Source organism: Cryptomeria japonica, chromosome 1 (assembly GCF_030272615.1).
Source record: "Cryptomeria japonica chromosome 1, Sugi_1.0, whole genome shotgun sequence".
In the NCBI taxonomy this organism is placed as follows: domain Eukaryota; kingdom Viridiplantae; phylum Streptophyta; class Pinopsida; order Cupressales; family Cupressaceae; genus Cryptomeria; species Cryptomeria japonica.
Genome location: NC_081405.1, coordinates 630,062,281 through 630,081,519, shown reverse-complemented (window position 1 = coordinate 630,081,519; position 19,239 = coordinate 630,062,281). Strand labels below are relative to the sequence as shown.

General features: G+C 38.0%; 1 long non-coding RNA gene across 2 annotated transcripts in view; it reads left to right on the top strand.

Moving 5' to 3' along the window:
• The first annotated feature begins 1,125 nt into the window (after nt 1-1,125).
• The window catches only part of LOC131042428 (uncharacterized), an 81,756-nt gene continuing 63,642 nt past the window's right edge, over nt 1,126-19,239 (top strand). The window contains exons 1-2 of one of the 2 annotated variants that reach the window (XR_009105253.2): nt 1,126-1,316; nt 8,811-8,864. This is a non-coding gene — a long non-coding RNA (uncharacterized LOC131042428). Of the gene's footprint in view, nt 1,317-7,085; nt 7,177-8,810; nt 8,865-19,239 lie in introns of those variants that run through there. The other variant, XR_009105254.1, reaches the window with a different exon arrangement.

The window sequence follows — 19,239 nt, the reverse complement described above, 5'->3', positions numbered from 1 at the left end:
AAGAAATAAGCTTCACAACCCTAACAGTGACAACACAACACAGCTTGTAAAAAATCTAAACAAGGCATGATTTTTCTGCAAAAGATACTTAAATAATAACATAAACTACAAGGAAGTGATAAACTTCACAAAATAATAGTGTTAAATCACCTAAGTGCATAGAATATGACAGCAACAAGAGAAGGCAGAATGATGTTGTTGTTAGATCAATCTTATCAATACTCACTCGTTTTGATTTACTTCTGAACTGCAAATAGATGAACTAATGGATGTTATGGCTGCATTCGGTCTTTGGTCTTTTCTATGTTCTTTCTTTTGATTTGAGTGAACTATTACTTTCGTTTATTGTTACACCAACAAGTTGTTCTAGTATTCTTTGAGATGTTCTCAACCTTCAAATCTGACCATTGAAGAATGAGATCTACTATAAATGTTTTATGAAGAAGTTATGTTTTAGGGCAAATCTTTCTTGTTTGGTTTTGTAATACCAAAGATAATGATCGACTATGGACCTTAATGGAATCTTGAGTTCTGATAATTGTAGATTCATCACTTCTCCTATAAGAGGTTGATGGGGCTTGGTTGGATGATTTGTGAGGTTTTCTTATTGTGCTTACTCCGTCGTCTGTTCCAAGAGATTGAATTTATATCTTGTCTTACTAACATTGCATAATGTTGCTATTCATTGGCTGAAACTATTTTCTACAAATCTCTGATTCTATTTGTGATTCCTCTTTGAAAGACTTCGCAATTTATGACATTTGATTGGCAATCTAGTTGTGTAGTCTCTTGATGGAATTTATCCTCATCTTATCTCAACAATTGTGCTATGAGTCCACCTTATTGAAAGATAGATGGATAGGATCCTTGAGATTAACATAAAAGATTGATTGTGCAGAAGTTAAGGGGGAACGCCTCTGTTTGAGTTTGGTATACTCTAACTTATGTTGGTTGATTACTTTTTATTATGAGTATTAGCATATAATTCTTTTCTTGGGTCAAGCATTTTTAATTTCATTATAGTTGAACTGACTTGATGCTTAAGTGTATGATCTCCTATCCTGGAGTACAGGAAATTGATTGGATCTTTCAATGGCTTGGAATGCTTTTGCAACAGGGCATACTAATTCTTCAAGGGAAATTATTGGGATGGGCATACACTCGAAGGAAGTTCAAGTGCTTTGGAAGCTGTGATTGGACACAGCTGCAGCTGAGAGGGAGTTCCAGCTATTTTGGTATATCTTAAAGGGTTATGAGACTTAGCTGTGCAGATTGAAGAAAGCTCTGTATGGCCTCAAACAGGCCTCCTGTGCTTGGTATGAAAGAATTGATAAATACTTTTTAAGTTTAGGATTTTGTAAAATGATGCTGACTCTAACATCTACTCTAAGTCATCCAATAATGAAATGCTAAGTATAGTCCGATATGTGGATGATCTATTTCTTATCGGTAAAGATGAACTAATCATTAGATGTATGAAAAAACTAGCTTCAAAATTGAAATGAAGGACTTAGGTTTAATACATTATTTCCTAGGTCTAGAAGTATGGCAAAGGTCTAACGAAATTTTTCTAAGTTAAGGAAAGTATACTATTGATATTTTGAAAAGATTTAGAATGATGGTTTGTAAACCTATGTCTACTCCTATGGAATCTAACTTAAAGAAGTTAAGTGTTTTTGCAGCTAATTCTGATTTTGCAGATCCATCAGAGTACATGCAGTTGATTGGATCACTGATGTATCTAGTTAACTTTAGACCAGACATATGCTTTGCAGTGAATGCTCTCAGCCAGTTCATGAGCTTGCCCAAACATGTTCATCGTGTTACAGCCAAGCACATCCTAAGATACTTGTGTAATGTCCCCACTTTAGTAGTTGACCAAGTGTGTGTGCGTTAGCCTTGTTCTACATGGTCCCGAGGGCTAACGAAGGGTTTAAGGGGATCCAAGAGTGTTTTGGCCTAGTCATTTCCAGTTTGGGCCAAAACAAAGTTGATTTACTTAGTTTCAGGCATACTTACTATTTTTAGTAAGTCAGCAGGACATAGTGGAGGCCAGTTTTGGTGTTTGGATTTGATACTCCTCGGTGAGAGCTTTTCGACGAGCTATCACTCGCATTATTCAGAGTCCGATTGCTAATACATTTTAATGCCTGAAGTTTTATTAATGTAACATTTAATTTAATTGTAAAATATTAAAGTGTTACTCTAATATTTATTTTATGGGGATTTGTACCCAAGGGAGACATAAGTGAATATTTTAATATATGTTTTATATTACTCATCTTTTATCCCACATTGCCCATGAGAGTTGAGTTGACCCTTGGAAAAAGAATAAAAGAAAGCGTTTGTGGCTTCATTAGATATGTTGAATATGAGAAGAAATTGATGCATGAGTTGCAGATCCGTTCTTGGCATCAGAGGACGTCTATCCTCTCTTGTGACATTCTAGACGTCATTCCCCTGGGGTTTGGCCTTTGGAATCCATTGCTACCAGCTTCATTATCAGGCAGTTTGGGTGCGTTTCTAGCTACAGGCAGATTGGATGTCTTGCTCATAACTTCTTCACCATTTGTCTGATGCTTATGCCACTTTGAGGGGATGATATGTGAAGACATTGGACTGACTGAAGATAAAATATTACTGTAGCAGCAGTGAACTGTAGCAACCGTGTACTGTAGCAGCAGCGTCACTGTAGCAACCGCGTACTGTAGCAGCGTCACTATAGTAGCTGCGTACTGTAGCAACAGCGTCATTGTAGCAGCTGCGTACTGTAGCATCTTGTTAGCAGCAGCCTAATGCTATGGCCCAGGCCATCACTCTTTGAAGTAAACAATATTCATGCCATTCTATTGCTGGAGTATTTAGTGAGTTGTTTCATTGCCAATATTGCACTTAATCTAAAAATCATTATAAATACAGTGTGCTGGTTATTTCAGTTGTGTGTTTATGCTTTCATTTTCATGTCCATGTTACATGCATAGATCCTTGTTAAAAGAGCACAAAAAAACAATACAACAAACCAATCCGGAGTCATAAGGGTTGTAACACAAAAACAGAGAAATTAGGGACTGCAAGCAAATTGTTTGACGGAATTACTTAATAGCTGTGATTTCATTTAGAAGTGGATTTTGGGGTAACCATTACACTTGCGAGGCACAGTTGATTATGGGCTGAAGCTGCTTAGGTTCAGATTGGTCAAGAAGTGTTACGGACAAGGAAAACACTTCAAGCATTCACCCGCTGCGATCTCTTGGACCTACAGGGACAGTCCTCAGTTGCATTAAGAATTACTGTAGCTAAATACATTGTTGCAAGTGTTGCATCAAGAAAAGCAGTGCGATTTCTCAAAATTCTTGTTATGCTATTTTGATTTATTATCAGGGTTGTATAGTGATACCTGACAATTCGGTGTTTTATGGCAGGACAATCCTGTGTTGCAGATGTTCTCACCAAGTCTCTTGAAGCTTGAGATAGACTTGGAGCTGTGGAGAACACTGTCTTGGTTGAGAGAGAGTCTCAACCTCTGTGATACATTTTGTTGTATCAACCACCCTCTGCGGGCAATGTAAGGTGGTAGTATAATCTTCTCAGGGAGAAGTGTAATTGTTAACCATCCTCTGCGGGCAATGTAAGATGGTATTGTAAGCTTCTCAGGGAGAAGTATAATTGTTAACCATCCTCTGCGGGCAATGTAAGATGGTATTGTAATCTTCTCAGGGAGAAGTGTAATTGTTAACCATCCTCTGCGGGCAATGTTAGATGGTAGAAAAGATCCTCTCCACCCTCTGCGGGCAATGTTAGATGGTAGAAAAGATCCTCTCCACCCTCTGCGGGCAATGTAAGGTGGATCCAGTCTATGCTTGTGTGCGATTTGGAAGACTATGTTATGTAGTTCAATTCTATGCTTGTGTGCAAGATGGAAGACTACAATATTCTGATTATGTCTATTCCATTTCTTGCTTGTGTGCAAGATGGAGGATTATGTTTATTAGATTCCATTCTATGCTTGTGTGCAAGATGGAGGACTATGTTTTCATTTTATGCTTATGGAGAGCAATGATTATGTATCTCCACTCCATGGTTGGGTGCAAGATGGAAGATTATGATGTTACATTCTTCTTTGAAGACTGAGGTAAAGACAATGAATGATGGATATGCGTGATCGATGGCATAGAAAGACTCCATGATGTGCATGGATGTATTCATGACTTGCAAGTGTGCATGTTAAAGTTTGAAGTCATCCTCCACAGGCAGTACAAGATGGATACTATGGGATACTTGTTGTGATACTCTCTCAGGAGTATTTGAAGTTGGCAGCTAAGTTCGGATTACAGTTTAAACATTGTATGTATTACTTAGGGCTGGTCCCTAATCTTGTAACCTGGTTGTAAGATTATCCTTCTCCCTAATTAAGAGGGAGTGTTGATTGTAATTAGGGATGGCGGATTCCAATGTTGCCCAAGGTTGTAAGATTATCCTTCTCCCTAATTAAGAGGGAGTGTTGATTGTAATTAGGGATGGTGGATTCCAATTGCCTTGGGCAACATTGGAATCCGCCTAACGGGCCAGCCCCTTCTCCAACATATAGGGCTGGGCCCTATACCTCTCGGCTTATCATAAAAACCCCACGCTACTCCATGCCACATGAAAGTTAACGTGCCAAATTAAAATAGGGCCAACCCTATATAGAGTGCATTTTGGATTAAAGGGAAAAGAATATAAATTAGAAGGATAAGCCGACATGAACACAAGCCGACATACAAAGTCAATGCATCATATAAATAAAGACACTTCTCACCTCAATAACATACATTCATCTTTCATCTTATCCTATGTGAAATATATGGTTCTGCTAAATGCAAGTTAAAGGAGGAATGCTATATTTGCCATTACAGCGAAATACTTCTGTTACATCAGTGAACTACATCTACTAGTGAAAGTGTGAAATTCATTCATGTGAAAAGCGAACTGAGGTTGGAGGAGAGCAAACTGAAGTTGCAGTCCATCAAAGAGCAAACTTCACATATTACAGACTTAGGGTTTGAACCTGATTGCTGTTGGAAGGGTTAAAGGTGCAGATGTGACTACTTGATGCTTGTGAAAGTGCAGTCTTGTGGAAGACATTATCAGTCCTAAATGAATATAAGTGTTGTAACCTTCATATGAATATAAGTACATGAGATAAGTGTTGTAACCTTCATATGAATATAATTCATAATCAGATCTGAGGATCTTTTCAGGCTGGGTTTTTCCTCCTAGGAGGTTTTCCTAGGGTAACCGTGTCTTGTTCTTGTTTTGTTCCCTTCCTTGTTCTTATTTGTTCACATATCAATTTAGTTAATAATTAAAGTCTGATTTCCTATAAATGTAAGTAAAACAAACTGAGTTTAGATTAATCTGAAAGTGTTAAAATCAACAACTTTCTTATAAATGTAAGTAAAACAAACATCTAATAAGGGATTTTTAAATCATCACTTTAGTAAATACCTTTCTCATTTCATTTACACATTTAAGCCCAAAGAATAAATAAAAAGAAGAAAATTATTTAGTAAAGTGACAAAATTATAAATCACTTTAATAAATAATCTTATTTAATTAATTGTACTTAAGACATTTAATAAATAAGAAAAATATTTAATAAAGCGATAATTTAAAAAGTCAGTTTAATAAATATTTTAATTATTTAGATCCATTACATTTTATATTCCACATTTTTTAATTTTGTTAATAAATAATATTTGTTAAGTACTTTATTAATTTATCACTTTATTAAATATCTTTCTTTAATAATAATTATCAAGTGATAAATTAATAAAGTACTTAATAAATATTATTTACTAACAAAATTAAAGATTCAAAAAAATACATCAACCACCCCTCAAAGCTTTCACGGGGGGAATTAGAGAGGGAAAAAATAATAGAACAAAGGCAAAAAAATGCCTATGCAATTCGATGATATTTTAGGGAAAAGAAACCCTAAAAAGTCTCATTTCTCTTTGTAATCGATATCTTTTGTCTGCTCTACCGCTGTTGGGCGACGCCCATGAGGGTTTGAAGGCTTTTCTGGAAAAAAAGGTAGAAATTGAAGGGCATATTTTGTTGATTCTGAGTGCTGGGTGCCGACATAGGTAGCTGGGCATGATTGGAAGCCTCTGGAAGGTTTATTCTGGCCACCACAGGTGCATATTTCCTCCATACCAAACAATTCGATTTCTAGCATTATTTGACTGAAAAAACGTAAAAAAAAAAAGTTGCTCTCTGTATTTTCTATGTTCAACTTGAATTCCATTTTGATGCAATGAAGTAGGACTGATAATTTGAGGTTTTCATCTTTTCTTCATGGCATGATTTCGTTTATCAAACCCTGCGTTTGCGTTATCAGCTTCAAAGATTTTTTGATAAAGAAAAAAATGTGGGTAATTTATGAAGAAATTCGATTTTATTTCTGTGTGTTGAACTTGAACTGGAGGATGTGCTTGTTTTTGTTTAAAAATACCCTTCACTTTCTTGTTTGGTGTATGACTGAAACTGATCTCTTGTCCTCTTTGTGATAGTTTGTAAGGCCTCCTTTATGTTTGATGCTTCTCTTGAAGGTATCTTCACTATCTTCATGCCTGCAAAAGAGACCCTTCTGTGTACTTTGTCATCCACTCATGTGACCGCAACAGTCAAGAAGGCTACTCTGAAGCATTACATGATCTCTTTATGGCTATTCTCATGTCTTATCAATGATTGACTAATAGACTGTTATCGTCACAAGTCACTGTTTTGGGTATTGTGTGTGTTCATTGTGACATTGTGACTGTCTTTCACTCTTAGTCGCTCATTGTTGTGAATGCATGATAATCTTTGATATGTTTGCTGCTCTGAAGCTATATCCTTGCTGGGTGTACGGCTGTGCTTTGATGGTATGTGATTGCCTCACTACTTGTAGCTGTTCTAGAAAAATTATGGTTCGCTGTTATGTGCATACTGAAAACCTTGTCAATCATTGCAAGATGACTGCATTATTGTTTAAAAGACAGATACATGCTTTTCTCTTAGTTACTGTAATGGTATCTATTCTTTGTTTTCAGTTATGAGGCTTAACCTCCATGAACTGCTCACTGAATGCTCTTCACAAGTGCTTCATATTCCCTTGTGACTACATTGAACACCGTTATATTCTTCATTAAGGTACTGCACCCTGTCATTCATGACTTCATAATGTTCTTGGGGACTGTATTTTGGAAACTTACATTCAAGGCTCTTATTGTTGCATTTACTGTCCATGACCGTTCTGTGTTAAAGGTTGCAATCTTGAGAATGACTGCTCACTGTATATTTAGACTGCAAATTGGTGACTATTTCTGAGTATATCTTGCATTGAGATGTTGACTCATGTCTTGCAAACCTTCCTAGAGAGACTATTATTATTCTATGGGTGCCTTTGACATTGGTATATGGACTGATCTTAGGACTGCATTATGGTGCTTTTCACTGTTCTATTTGATAAATGCTTGGTGAATGCCAATGTGCCTTGGTTCATGATTGTATCCATTAGAACGTATGGCTGCACACCATTAGAATCTTTATCCATGTTGCTTGGAATCTGCTATTAAGCACATATACTGAGTACTGTGCTCCTTTGATGATAATTGTATTTCCATTTGCTCTTGCATTTACATAGTCTTTATGGCTACTGAATTGTGACAGTCCTCTTTTTATAGTTATTCTTCAAATGTGCATTATGACTATATATTTGCAGTCTTCTTAAAACAATCATACAAATGTGGTATGACTGTTCATTAAATAATAACTGCATCTTGTTCTCAGACTGCGTTGATCATATAACAGTGATATCATTTATTGATGCCCATGAATGCCTTTGATCATCTTCAAACCCCCTTTGGGTGCTCTATATGTATTATGACTGCATCTTTTGTCTCTGAAGGTAAAGTGCTTCTCTGAGGATCTATCACTGTGTATTCTCATTTTTGGAACATGATCTTCATTAACCATTGATACTTTGGCTGCCATATTTGCTACTGTTTTGACCTTTGAGTTTCTTATCACTGTTTGACCACTGTGATTCATTGAATAAACTACTTTCTTGACTTCTCATCTATACCTTTGATCACTGCTCTAAGGTATTGACTGTAAGCATGTATTTTGATCCTTGGATAGGACTATGGCTGACTTTATTGGTTACTAGTCATGAGCATCACATCACAGTTTACACAACAGTAGACCGACTTGTTGTGTTAAACACCTTGGGTATTCTCTTGGACTGGCATTCCAAAAGACATGCTTTCCCTCTTAACTACGATTATTATGACAATTATGCAATCTTCCTTATCTCTCATGTATGATGGTCTTCGTGAATGAGTGCCCCTCGTTTTTTACAGTATGCTAGTACTGACATTTAGGATCTGCATGTTCCTATCAACTTATTGCCATGAACGATAGGTACTCCTTTATTGTGACTACCGTAGGACACGGGTAAAGATTGTTGCATCTTTGTTCTAATAATCTGCCCTTAATATCACAACATGCTGAGCTCAACCCTTGTGGGAACCTATTTTACCCCACATGCTGTAATAATTACATTGAATGAAGTAATCAGTATGAAACCTCACCTGTATCTGCACATTGAACAAGTTGTTAGACAAAACTAAGAGTTTCAGATTTGTTTCTTGTTGTTTCTAATATGTAAAAATGATTGGACTGGTATAATGCATCATAGGAGTAAATTGTGTATGTAATGATGATGTATATGCAAGGATATGGGATCTCAATCTCTAACACAATTTTCCTCTATCTCTTTGCAGACATTTGGAGCAGTAGGGGACCTCTACAAAGAAGCTGCAGCTGAAGTTGCAGGGGTTAGTCATTACGACGCAATGACGAATCCCTTGTCTTTGTTTATATTTCATTCTTATATGCATCATTTCTTTGTTTAATGCATCATGGTAGTCAATCCCCACGTCTTGTGTGGGAGCATTTCATTTGACATGTATGAATAAAGAAAATCCTTCTCAATTATGCAATGTTGTATAGTTCTTTGTTGTGAACACTTGCATTTATTTGAAGTTCTTTTATGGCATTCTAGCATCTCTTGACAAAAACACAAACAGACATGTCCACCTAAAACTATAAAACTTGATCAGCTCCACTTTACTGAGCTGGAGAATAAAAATGGGTAACAACAAGAGTAACACAACAAAAGCAACAAAAAGACATAACAAGATTACATAAACAGATCATAATATTGCTTTAGAACTTTTGGCAACCATTCCGTTATCATCATATAATCATCAAAAACCATCTGGTAGTTAACCGGTTACATGCAGGCTATCAGCTAGATACAATGCAATCGGGACTCTAAGAATCAACCGGATCACAAAATGCGAATCTCAATCCTTAATGTCAATTCTACCTCCTCTACTCCTACAATTGATTACATAATATCATATTTATACCCACTGGAACATATCCGGGTCGGGCTCATAAGATTACATTTACCAATGTAGGAAAATGAAACCTATAACTAGGTTGGCCCTAAGAATTAACGAAATCTTTTCGGAAAATAACAACCAAGAGGTGCAGTTCAGTAGGAAGGTCGAACACACGGCAAAGAACATCGGACAAGACCCAAGATGGATCCACACGCCAAGAATCACGACGGTGATGAAGGAAAACCAACCGGTAAGCACAAGAATTGTCCCAGAGCCCAGAAACAGTCATCCGGAAGCGACAACTGACCGGAAAAGAACCCAAATAAACTGAAAATTTGGAATTAAGCACATGAACCAGCCTGGAAACCAAAAATAAGATCTGCCACGAAAAGCAAACAACTACCGGTACCAACTGGTAAGAACACATAAAACTGCACAAAGAAATAGATATGAACAAAATTGAAAGGAAATAAATATGGTTGATGCAAGATTGCTCATCGATTGGGGATGCTCCTGCATCAGACAACTGAGGTACAAAAAGATGTTCCATGAGAGGCAACTCATGAACATGTAAAAAGGATTCGGAATAAAGACCCCATGCTCATTTTTGATCCAAACATCTTCTTTATCTGCCAACCTCTTCTTTAGCTCCTCTGATGCCTTAATCGAATTCTGTAACCTCTGACTCTCTTTGTTTTTCTTCTTTTGCTTCAGATCTGTACATTTCTCCGTTTACTGCTCTCTTTCTTTTGCAACTCTGATTTGGTTCTGCCACAAGACTTTATTCGGTTTGTCATCAAAAGCTCTCTACCATCCTATTCCATCTGTCCATCAGGTTTATCTGTCAGATCCTTCTGCAAACTCATGTCACCCTCCGCTATAACCTCTTTAACTGGCTCTATCAGATCTTTCTTCAAGTCACCTTTCGGTATAACCACTGCAACCGATTTCTCAATATTGCAACTTTTCTCAGGACTCAAACTCTTCACCTCCTTCTCTTTCTCCTTCAAAGAAATCAATGTGAACTTCTGTCCATCCTTCTCAATAGTGACTAGGTTTGTTCTACAGTCATAAATAGCTCCTCTATCAAACTGCCAAGGTTTTCCCAACAAGACATGACAAGCATTCGTAGATACAACATCACACAAAACCTCATCCCTGAAAGGCCCAATATTGAAATTCACCAACCACTGCTCCTTTACTTCTATCTTTTGATCATCTTGCAACCAACTTACCTCATAAGGACAAGGATGCTAAAGCCTCTTCAATCAAATTTTCACAACTATCTCCTTAGATACCAAATTGTCAGTAATTTCACTATCTACAATAGCCTTGCAACACTTACCACCTGATTTACACACAGTCTAGAAAAGACTCTTCCTTTGAGTAAATCCGGTATACTTTCTTCTGAACATAAGGCATTCTCCTTGCTCCAGTGCACAGTCAGATCCGGTACCTTCACCTTCCGGTTCCTCATTTGCCACACAACTTCTTGCCATTCCTTGCTTACATTCGTAGAATCTATGTCCGGTTTCTCCACACTTGTAAGATTTGCCAGGAAATTCTCTATGGGTACTGCTACTAGCTTTCCTCTATATTTTCTGCTCTGGTTCTTTAGTACACTTAGGTTTTAATTCATCTTCCTCAACCGGTTTCTTCATACTGTCACTCATCTGTCGTTTGAATTTCTCCTTCCCTCTATTCAGTTGTCTTCTTTTCATCTTCGCCTTAGCTTTTAGAGCATACTGGTGAGCTTCCTCAACTGTGGAAACCCTCAACATACTCATCTCATCTTGAATGCTAAAAGCAAGTCCATTTATATACCTCGCCACCTTTTCTTTGTCCATCTCTCTATGTCCAGATCTAATCACCACCTTGTAGAATTACTCAATATATTCCTTCACAGTCACGTTTCACTGTTTTAGGTTCTGCAACTTCTTGAACAACTCCAATTCATAGTCTCCCGGTATGAACCTGGCCTTTTATCTTGCAACCATTTGTCTCCATTGGATTATTTTCAATTCACCATTCTCCACTCTGTCTTTCTACAATTCTTTCTACCATAAGGCAACATGCCCTTTCAACTTAGTCTGTGCCAATGGGACTCTCTGCAAATCCTTGACATCCTCAAACTTAAAGTAGTCCAACTCTCCAATTCAATCGATCATCCTCCAGGTTCAGTGTTCCAGAAAAGTTGGAATCTTCAACTTGATGAACTTTACTCGCTTGCGTCGCTGCTCTCAGGAATCTTTCCTCTGTTTCATCTTCTAGTCCTTTAGCTTCTTCAAGCTCTTCACGAGCTTCTTCATATTAATCCTTCGATTCGGGGTTTCTCTGCAAATAAGCCAAAGCGTTTCAGATTTCATTCCTCACTTCATTCTTGAAGTCTTCCATCATCTTCTCTACCCTCCGGGGGTTTGTTCTTCTAGGTGGCATCTCCTCTTCCACTTCGGTGAATTGCTTCAACTCGGCGATCTGACCACCGATTTCAATTGCCTCCCCTTGGCAATCTATTGAACACACGCGAAACCTGCCTCCAATCGGCGATCCGTCCACCCAAAGGAATGCCTCAATGTTCGCAAACAATTCTTCCACCAGCCAGTCCATAACCAACTCTGATACCACTTGATGTAGGCATAACCGGTAAAACCCTCAAAGAGAATCAACCGACTTATGTAGGAAGAGTAACACAATAAAAGAAGCAAGAAAACATAACAAGATTACATAAACAAATCATAATATTGCTTTAGAACTTCCGACAACCATCCGGGTATCATCATATAATCATCAAAGAACATCCAGTAGTTAACTGGTTACATGCAGGCTATCAGTCAGATACAATCCAACCGAGATGCTAAGAATCAACCGGATCACAAAATGCGAATTTCAATCCTCAATCTCAATTCTACCTCCTCTGCCCCTACAATTGACTACATTATATCATATTTATACCCACCAGAACATATCCTGGTCGGCCTCATAAGATTACATTTACCAATGCAGGAAAATGAAATGGGTAACTAGGTCTGCCCTAAGAATTAACGAAATCTTTCCGGTAAATAACAACCAAGAGGTGTGGTTCAGCAGGAAGGTCGGCCACACTCCGAAGAACATCGGACAAGACCCAAGATGGTTCCATAGGCCAAGAATCGTGCCGGTGATGAAGGAAAACCAACCGGTAAGCACAAGAACTGTCCCGGAACCCATAAACAGTCATCCGGAAGCGATAACTGACTGGAAAAGAACCCAAATGAATTGAAAATTTGGAAATAAGCACATGAACTAGCTTTGAAACCGAAAATAAGATATGCCACGAAAAGCAAGCAACTATCAGTACCAATCGGTAAGAACACAAAAAACTGCACAAAGAACTAGACAAGAACCTAACTGAAAGGAAATATTTTTGGTTGATGCAAGATTGCTCATTGACCGGGGATGCTCCTGCATCAAACGATCGAGGTAGAAAAAGATGTTCCATGAGAGGCAACTCATGAACATCTAAAAAGGATTCGGAATAAAGACCCCATGCTCATTGCTGATCCAAACATCTTCTTTATCTTCCAACCTCTTCTTTAGCTCCTCGGATGCCTCAACCGGCTTCTCTAACCTTTGACTCTCTTTGTTTCTCTTCCTTTGCTTCAGATTCATACATTGTCTCTGTTTAATGCTCTCTTTCTTCTGCAACTCTAATTTGGTTCTACCACAAGACTTTATCCGGTTTGTCATCAGAAGCTCTCTTTCATCCGGTTCCATCTGTCCATCAGGTTTATCTGTCAGATCCTTCTGCAAACTCATGTCACCCTCCGCTATAACCTCTTTATCTGGTTCTATCAGATCTTTCTTCAAGTTACCTTTCGGTATAACCTCTGCAACCGGTTTCTCAGTATTGCAACTTTTCTCAGGAGTCAGACTCTTCACCACCTTCTCTTTCTCCTTCAAAGAAATGAATGTGAACTTCTGCCCATTCTGCTCAATAGTGACTAGGTTTCTTCTACAGTCATAAATAGATCCTGTATCAAACTACCAAGGTTTTACCAACAAGACATGACAAGCATTCATAGATACAACATCACACAAAACCTCATCCTTGAAAGGCCCAATATTGAAATTCAATAAACACTGCTCCTTTACTTATATCTTTTGATCATCCTGAAACCAACTTACCTCATAAGGACAATGGTGAGACATGGACCAGCTAGGACTCGAACCTAGGACCTTCTATACACTGTTGGAGTGCTCTACCACTGATCTACTAACCCCTCTTGGACTAGTCCATTGTCGATCCGAGTGTGGCTTATTTCCAACACCAACACCCCCCGTTAAGCCACACCTCTCGTGTGCTTGGGGCTCCTAGCCTGGACCCGTCTGTGATACCATGTTGAGACATGCACCAGCTAGGACTCGAACCTAGGACCTTCCATACGCTACTAGAGTGCTCTACCACTGAGCTACTGGCCCCTCTTGGACCAGTCCATCATCTGTCCGGGTGTGGCTTATTTCCAACACCAACAGGCAAGGATGCTCAAGCCTCTTCAATCCAAGCTTCACAACCATCTCCTCAGATACCAAATTATCAGTAATTCCAGTATCTACAATAACCTTGCAACACTTACCAGCTGATTTACACACAGTCCGGAAAGGACTCTTCGTTTGGGTAGATCCGGTATCCTTTCTTCTGAACATAAGGGATTCTCCTTGCTCTAGTTTAAAGTCAGATCCGGTACCTTCACCTTTTGGTTCCTCATTTGCCACACAACTTCTTGCCATTCCCTGCTTACATTCGTAGAATCTATGTTTGGTTTCTCCACACTTGTAACTTTTGCCTGGAAATTCTCTACTGGTATTGCTACTACCTTTCCTTTGTATTTTCTGCTCCGGTTCTTTACTCCACTTAGGTTTTGATTCATCTTCCTCAACCGGTTTCTTCATACTGTGACTCATCTATCCTTTGAATTTCTCCTTCCCTCTATTCGGTCGTCTGCTTTTTATCTTCTCCTCAACTTTCAAAGCATACTGGTAAGCTTCCTCAACTGTGGAAATCCTCAACATACTCATCTCATCTCGAATGCTAAAAGCAAGTCCATTTATATACCTCGCCACCTTTTCTCTGTCCATCTCTCTATGTCCAGATCTAATCACTACCTTGTAGAATTCCTCAGTATGTTCCTTCACAATAACGTTTCTCTGTTTCAAGTTCTGCAACTTCTTGAACAACTCCAATTCATAGTCTCCCGTTATGAACTTGGCCTTCAATCTTGCAACCATCTTGCTCCATCGGATGATTTTCAATTCACCATCGTCCACTTTGTCTTTCTGCAATTGTTTCCACCATAAGGCAACATGCCCTTTTAACTTAGTCTGTGCTAGTCGGACTCTCTGCGGGTCCTTGACATCCTTAAACTCAAGGTATTCCTCCAACTCTCCGATCCAATCGATCATCCTCGGGGTTCAATGTTCCGGAAAAGTTGGAAACTTAAACTTTATGAACTTGACTCGCTTGCGCCGCTGCTCTCAGTAATCTTTCCTCTCTTTCATCTTTTGGTACTTTAGCTTTTTCAAGTTCTTCACTGGTTTCTTCATATTCATCCTCCGATTCGGGGTTTCTCCGCAAACCAGCAAAAGCGTTTCGGATTTTGTTCCTCACTTCATTCTTGAAGTGTTCCATCATCTGCTCTATGCTTCGTGGGTTTGTCCTTCTAGGTGGCATCTCCTCTTCCACTCCTATGAACTGCCTCAACTCGGCGATCTGACTATGGGTTTCTATTGCCTCCCCTCGGCGATCTATTTAACACACACACAACCTACCTCCAATCGGCGATCTGTCCACCCAAAGGAATGCCTCAATGTTCGCAGACAATTCTTGCACCAACCAGTTTATAACCAGCTCTGATACCACTTGATGCAGCCATAACCGGTAAAACCCTCAAAGAGAATCAAGCGACTTATGCAGCAAGAGTAACACAACGAAAGAAGCAAGAAAACATAACAAGATTACCTAAACAGATCATAATATTGCTTTAGAACTTCCGACAACCATCCGGTTATCATCATATAATCATCAAAGAACATCCGGTAGTTAATCTGTTACATGCAGGCTATTAGCCAGATACAATCCAACCGAGACTCTAAGAATCAACCGGAACACAAAATGCTGATTTCAATCCTCAATCTCAATGCTACCTCCTCTACCCGTACAATTGATTACATAATATCATATTTATACCCACCGGAACATATCCGGGCCAGCCTCATAAAATTACATTTACTAATGCAGGAAAATGAAATGTGTAACTAGGTCGGCCCTAAGAATTAACGAAATCTTTCCGGAAAATAACAACCTAGAGGTGTGGTTCAGCAGGAAGGTCGGCGACACGCCAAAGAACAACGGACATGACCCAAGATGGATCCACACGCCAAGAATCGTGCCGGTGATGAAAGAAAGCCAACCGGTAAGCACAAGAACTGTCCCGAAACCTAGAAATAGTCATCCGGAAGCAATAAATGACCGGAAAAGAACCCAAATGAACTGAAAATCTGGAATTAAGCACATCAACTAGCCTGGAAACCGAAAATAAGATTTGCTACGAAAAACAGGCAACTACCGGTACCGACTGATAAGAACACAAAAAACTGCACAAAGAACTAGACAAGAACAAAACTGAAAGGAAATATTTTTGGTTGATGCAAGATTGCTCATCAACCAGAAATGCTTTTGTATCAGACAACTGAGTTACAAAAAGATGTTCCATGAGAGGCAACTCATGAACATCTAAAAAGGATTTGGAATAAAGACCCCATGCTCATTTCTGATCCAAACATTTTCTTTATCTGCCAACCTCTGCTTTGTTAATGTTTGTAGCTTGAGTCGAATGATCATTTAGAATACATATAATATATGTTGATTAATAATAATATATTATTATGTTATATTATTATATTATTATTAATCATATAAAATTTTATATTCAATATTAATTTATTATATTATTCTAAATTAATAATTGATTGATGAAACATTATAATATTGATTAAATTATAATAATTAAAGGAGAGACATGTCAGTTCAAGGACATGCCTCTCCGAAGGAATATATATAGTATAATGTTATTCAATTTGAGAATACATAGAATTCCAAGAATGCAAGTATCAGATTGAATTAGATATATACATTAAAATACATCCAATAAAACCTGGGAAAATCAACATGGTATCAGAGCTCAGGCCTGTGAAGTTTAATTTGGAGGTTGGAGAGGGTTGGAGAATTCAGTTTTTTTAGAATTTTCAGTCTGAAATATGCCATTGCATGGCCCTTGGTTGGCCTCAAAATGAGGACTATAATATATGGATGGAAAGATCTGTGTTTCTAGTTTTCAAATATGTTTATCTCATCAAATTTGATTCAGTTTTGTGCAAGATATGATGACTTTGGTGCAGGTCACTTGAAACCCTACCTAGGGTTATTAGTTTTGGGAAAAATGTCATAACTTCTGTTTTAACTGTTGGATCTGGCTATAACTTGGAGGAAATGTTTGTAATTAGATCTTCTAACATCTCACCGAAGAGATTGGATAAATTTGGTAAATTGCAAAAGTTATTAACGACTGTGTGTGGCAGATAATAATGAAAGTGTTGATCAAAATTATGAAAATGTTCTACATCATTCAAAGGGAATTATGATGAGAGATGATTCATGCGTGATATTTCTTATATGGGCTCACCTTATGAAAGGAAATGTTTTAAACTTAAGATAAGTATTCCATGTTTTATTAAGGCACATGAATTATTGAGTTTGTAATTTATGCTATAATATTGGCTAGTAAAATCTTGTATGCTTCCATCATTGGTATTTCTGTTCAAGATAATTTAGTTTATGAGCTATTTGTAATCTCTCTCTGACATACCTTTAGGACGAAAGCACAATAAAATTGAATTAAAGGGAGAAATAAATTGATGCTTATAAATGAATAGATGGTTGATATCAGATTCAGAGGGAGTCTAACATTTCATCAGAAGTAACCTTAGACAAGGAGGTCAGATGGTTGATATCAGATTCAGAGGGAGTTTGACATTTCATCAGAAGCAACCTTAGACAAGGAGGTCAGATGGTTGATATCAGATTCAGAGGGAGTCTAATATTTCATCAGAAGTAACCTTAGACAATGAGGTCAGATGGTTGATATCAGATTCAGAGGGAGTCTAACATTTCATCAGAAGCAACCTTAGACAAGGAGGTCAGAAGGTTGATATCAGAGGGAGCCACACCATCATGAAAATATGCTTAATACATTCTTCTCTGTGAGAGATAAGTTTGAGGAGCAAGCCCTTGTTAATACACTCTTCTCTATGAGGGAGAAGTTTGAGGTGAAGGCCCTTGTTCCACCCTTTGGGAGTAGTCATGGTGAACGCCATGATGAGATGAAAACATCACGTTGAGCAACTCTGTGATGGGCACTTGTGTTCATACTTCATATGCATTCTCATACATGGGAGCAGCCATGATGGATATCATCATGTTGAGTACTGTGATGAATCGTGTTCCACTCTCTAGGAGTAGCCATGGTGGATGTCATTTCATGACTATATTATTAACAAGGATTCCTCCCTAGCTAAGAGGGAGTGTTGATGTTGTAGTGGTCACCCTTGTGAAGAGACAAATGGTGTCATTAAGGACCGACCCCTTGTGAAAGGGTGCCTCCCTCATATATATAGAAGATGCAAACTCATTCTCTGATCCTTTCAATTTATGTGAAGAGCAGTTTATATATTAGTTAGAGAAGATCGATCCTCTGAAGAAAGCCAATTAGATTTGCTCTTGTGAAATTTGCTTCAAGGAGTGAAGCAACATATATTGGGCCCGTATCTTGCATTATTGCTAGACATATTTGATATATAAAGAAGACATTTTATGCTGGGTGCTTCTCCCTCGAGTAGGGGGGTTTTCCCTTGGAGATCAAACTGTAGATATTCTGACCAAAAAAAAACCACTTTCAGAGTGAAGGTTGATCACTTCAGAAAAGGTTTAGGTATGATAGAAAGGTAATTTTCTTTGCAGCTTGTATTTGCATGTTTAATGTGTAAACTTCTTTGTCATGACAGGACATTTTTGGATTTTATCCCCTGGGTTCATATCTGAGAGGTGACGATCTCTCAAGATAATGAACACTTGTATGGAGACATTATAAAGTGACGATCTTATAATGTCCAAACCAGTTATCATGGTGGATCTCTGGTGAATCATGGATGAAGCCATGATTGTGTTGTGGTAAAACATTCATATGAAATGTTAATGCACATACCACAACTTGGATAAGATGAGAATTTAAATCTTTCTCATATGATTATCCTTAAGTATTGCATGTTTAGGCAATACTGATATCATGTTCTTAGGTGATATCCTGTCATCACAAGATTGACGTGATGGACATTTGTATCATGTGTCTAGGTGATACTTCATATCATGTATTTAGGTGATATAACATTTGTATAAAATGTTAGTGCACTTATCACAACTAGGATAAGGTGAGAAATTAAGATTTCTCATATGATTATCCTTAAGTATTGCATGTAGGCAGTACTGATATCACATGCTTAGGTGATATCCTATCAATCGCAAGATTGATGTGATGAACTTCAGGATCACGTGTTTAGGTGATACTACATACCAAATGATTAGATGGTATGATTCTCATGAATGACTAAAATGATCACTATCTATTAAATTATGATGCTTGAATATATTGTCTACATTCATCTTACCTAGCTAAGAGGGAGTGTTAATGTATAATAGCTTCGGTAAGATAAA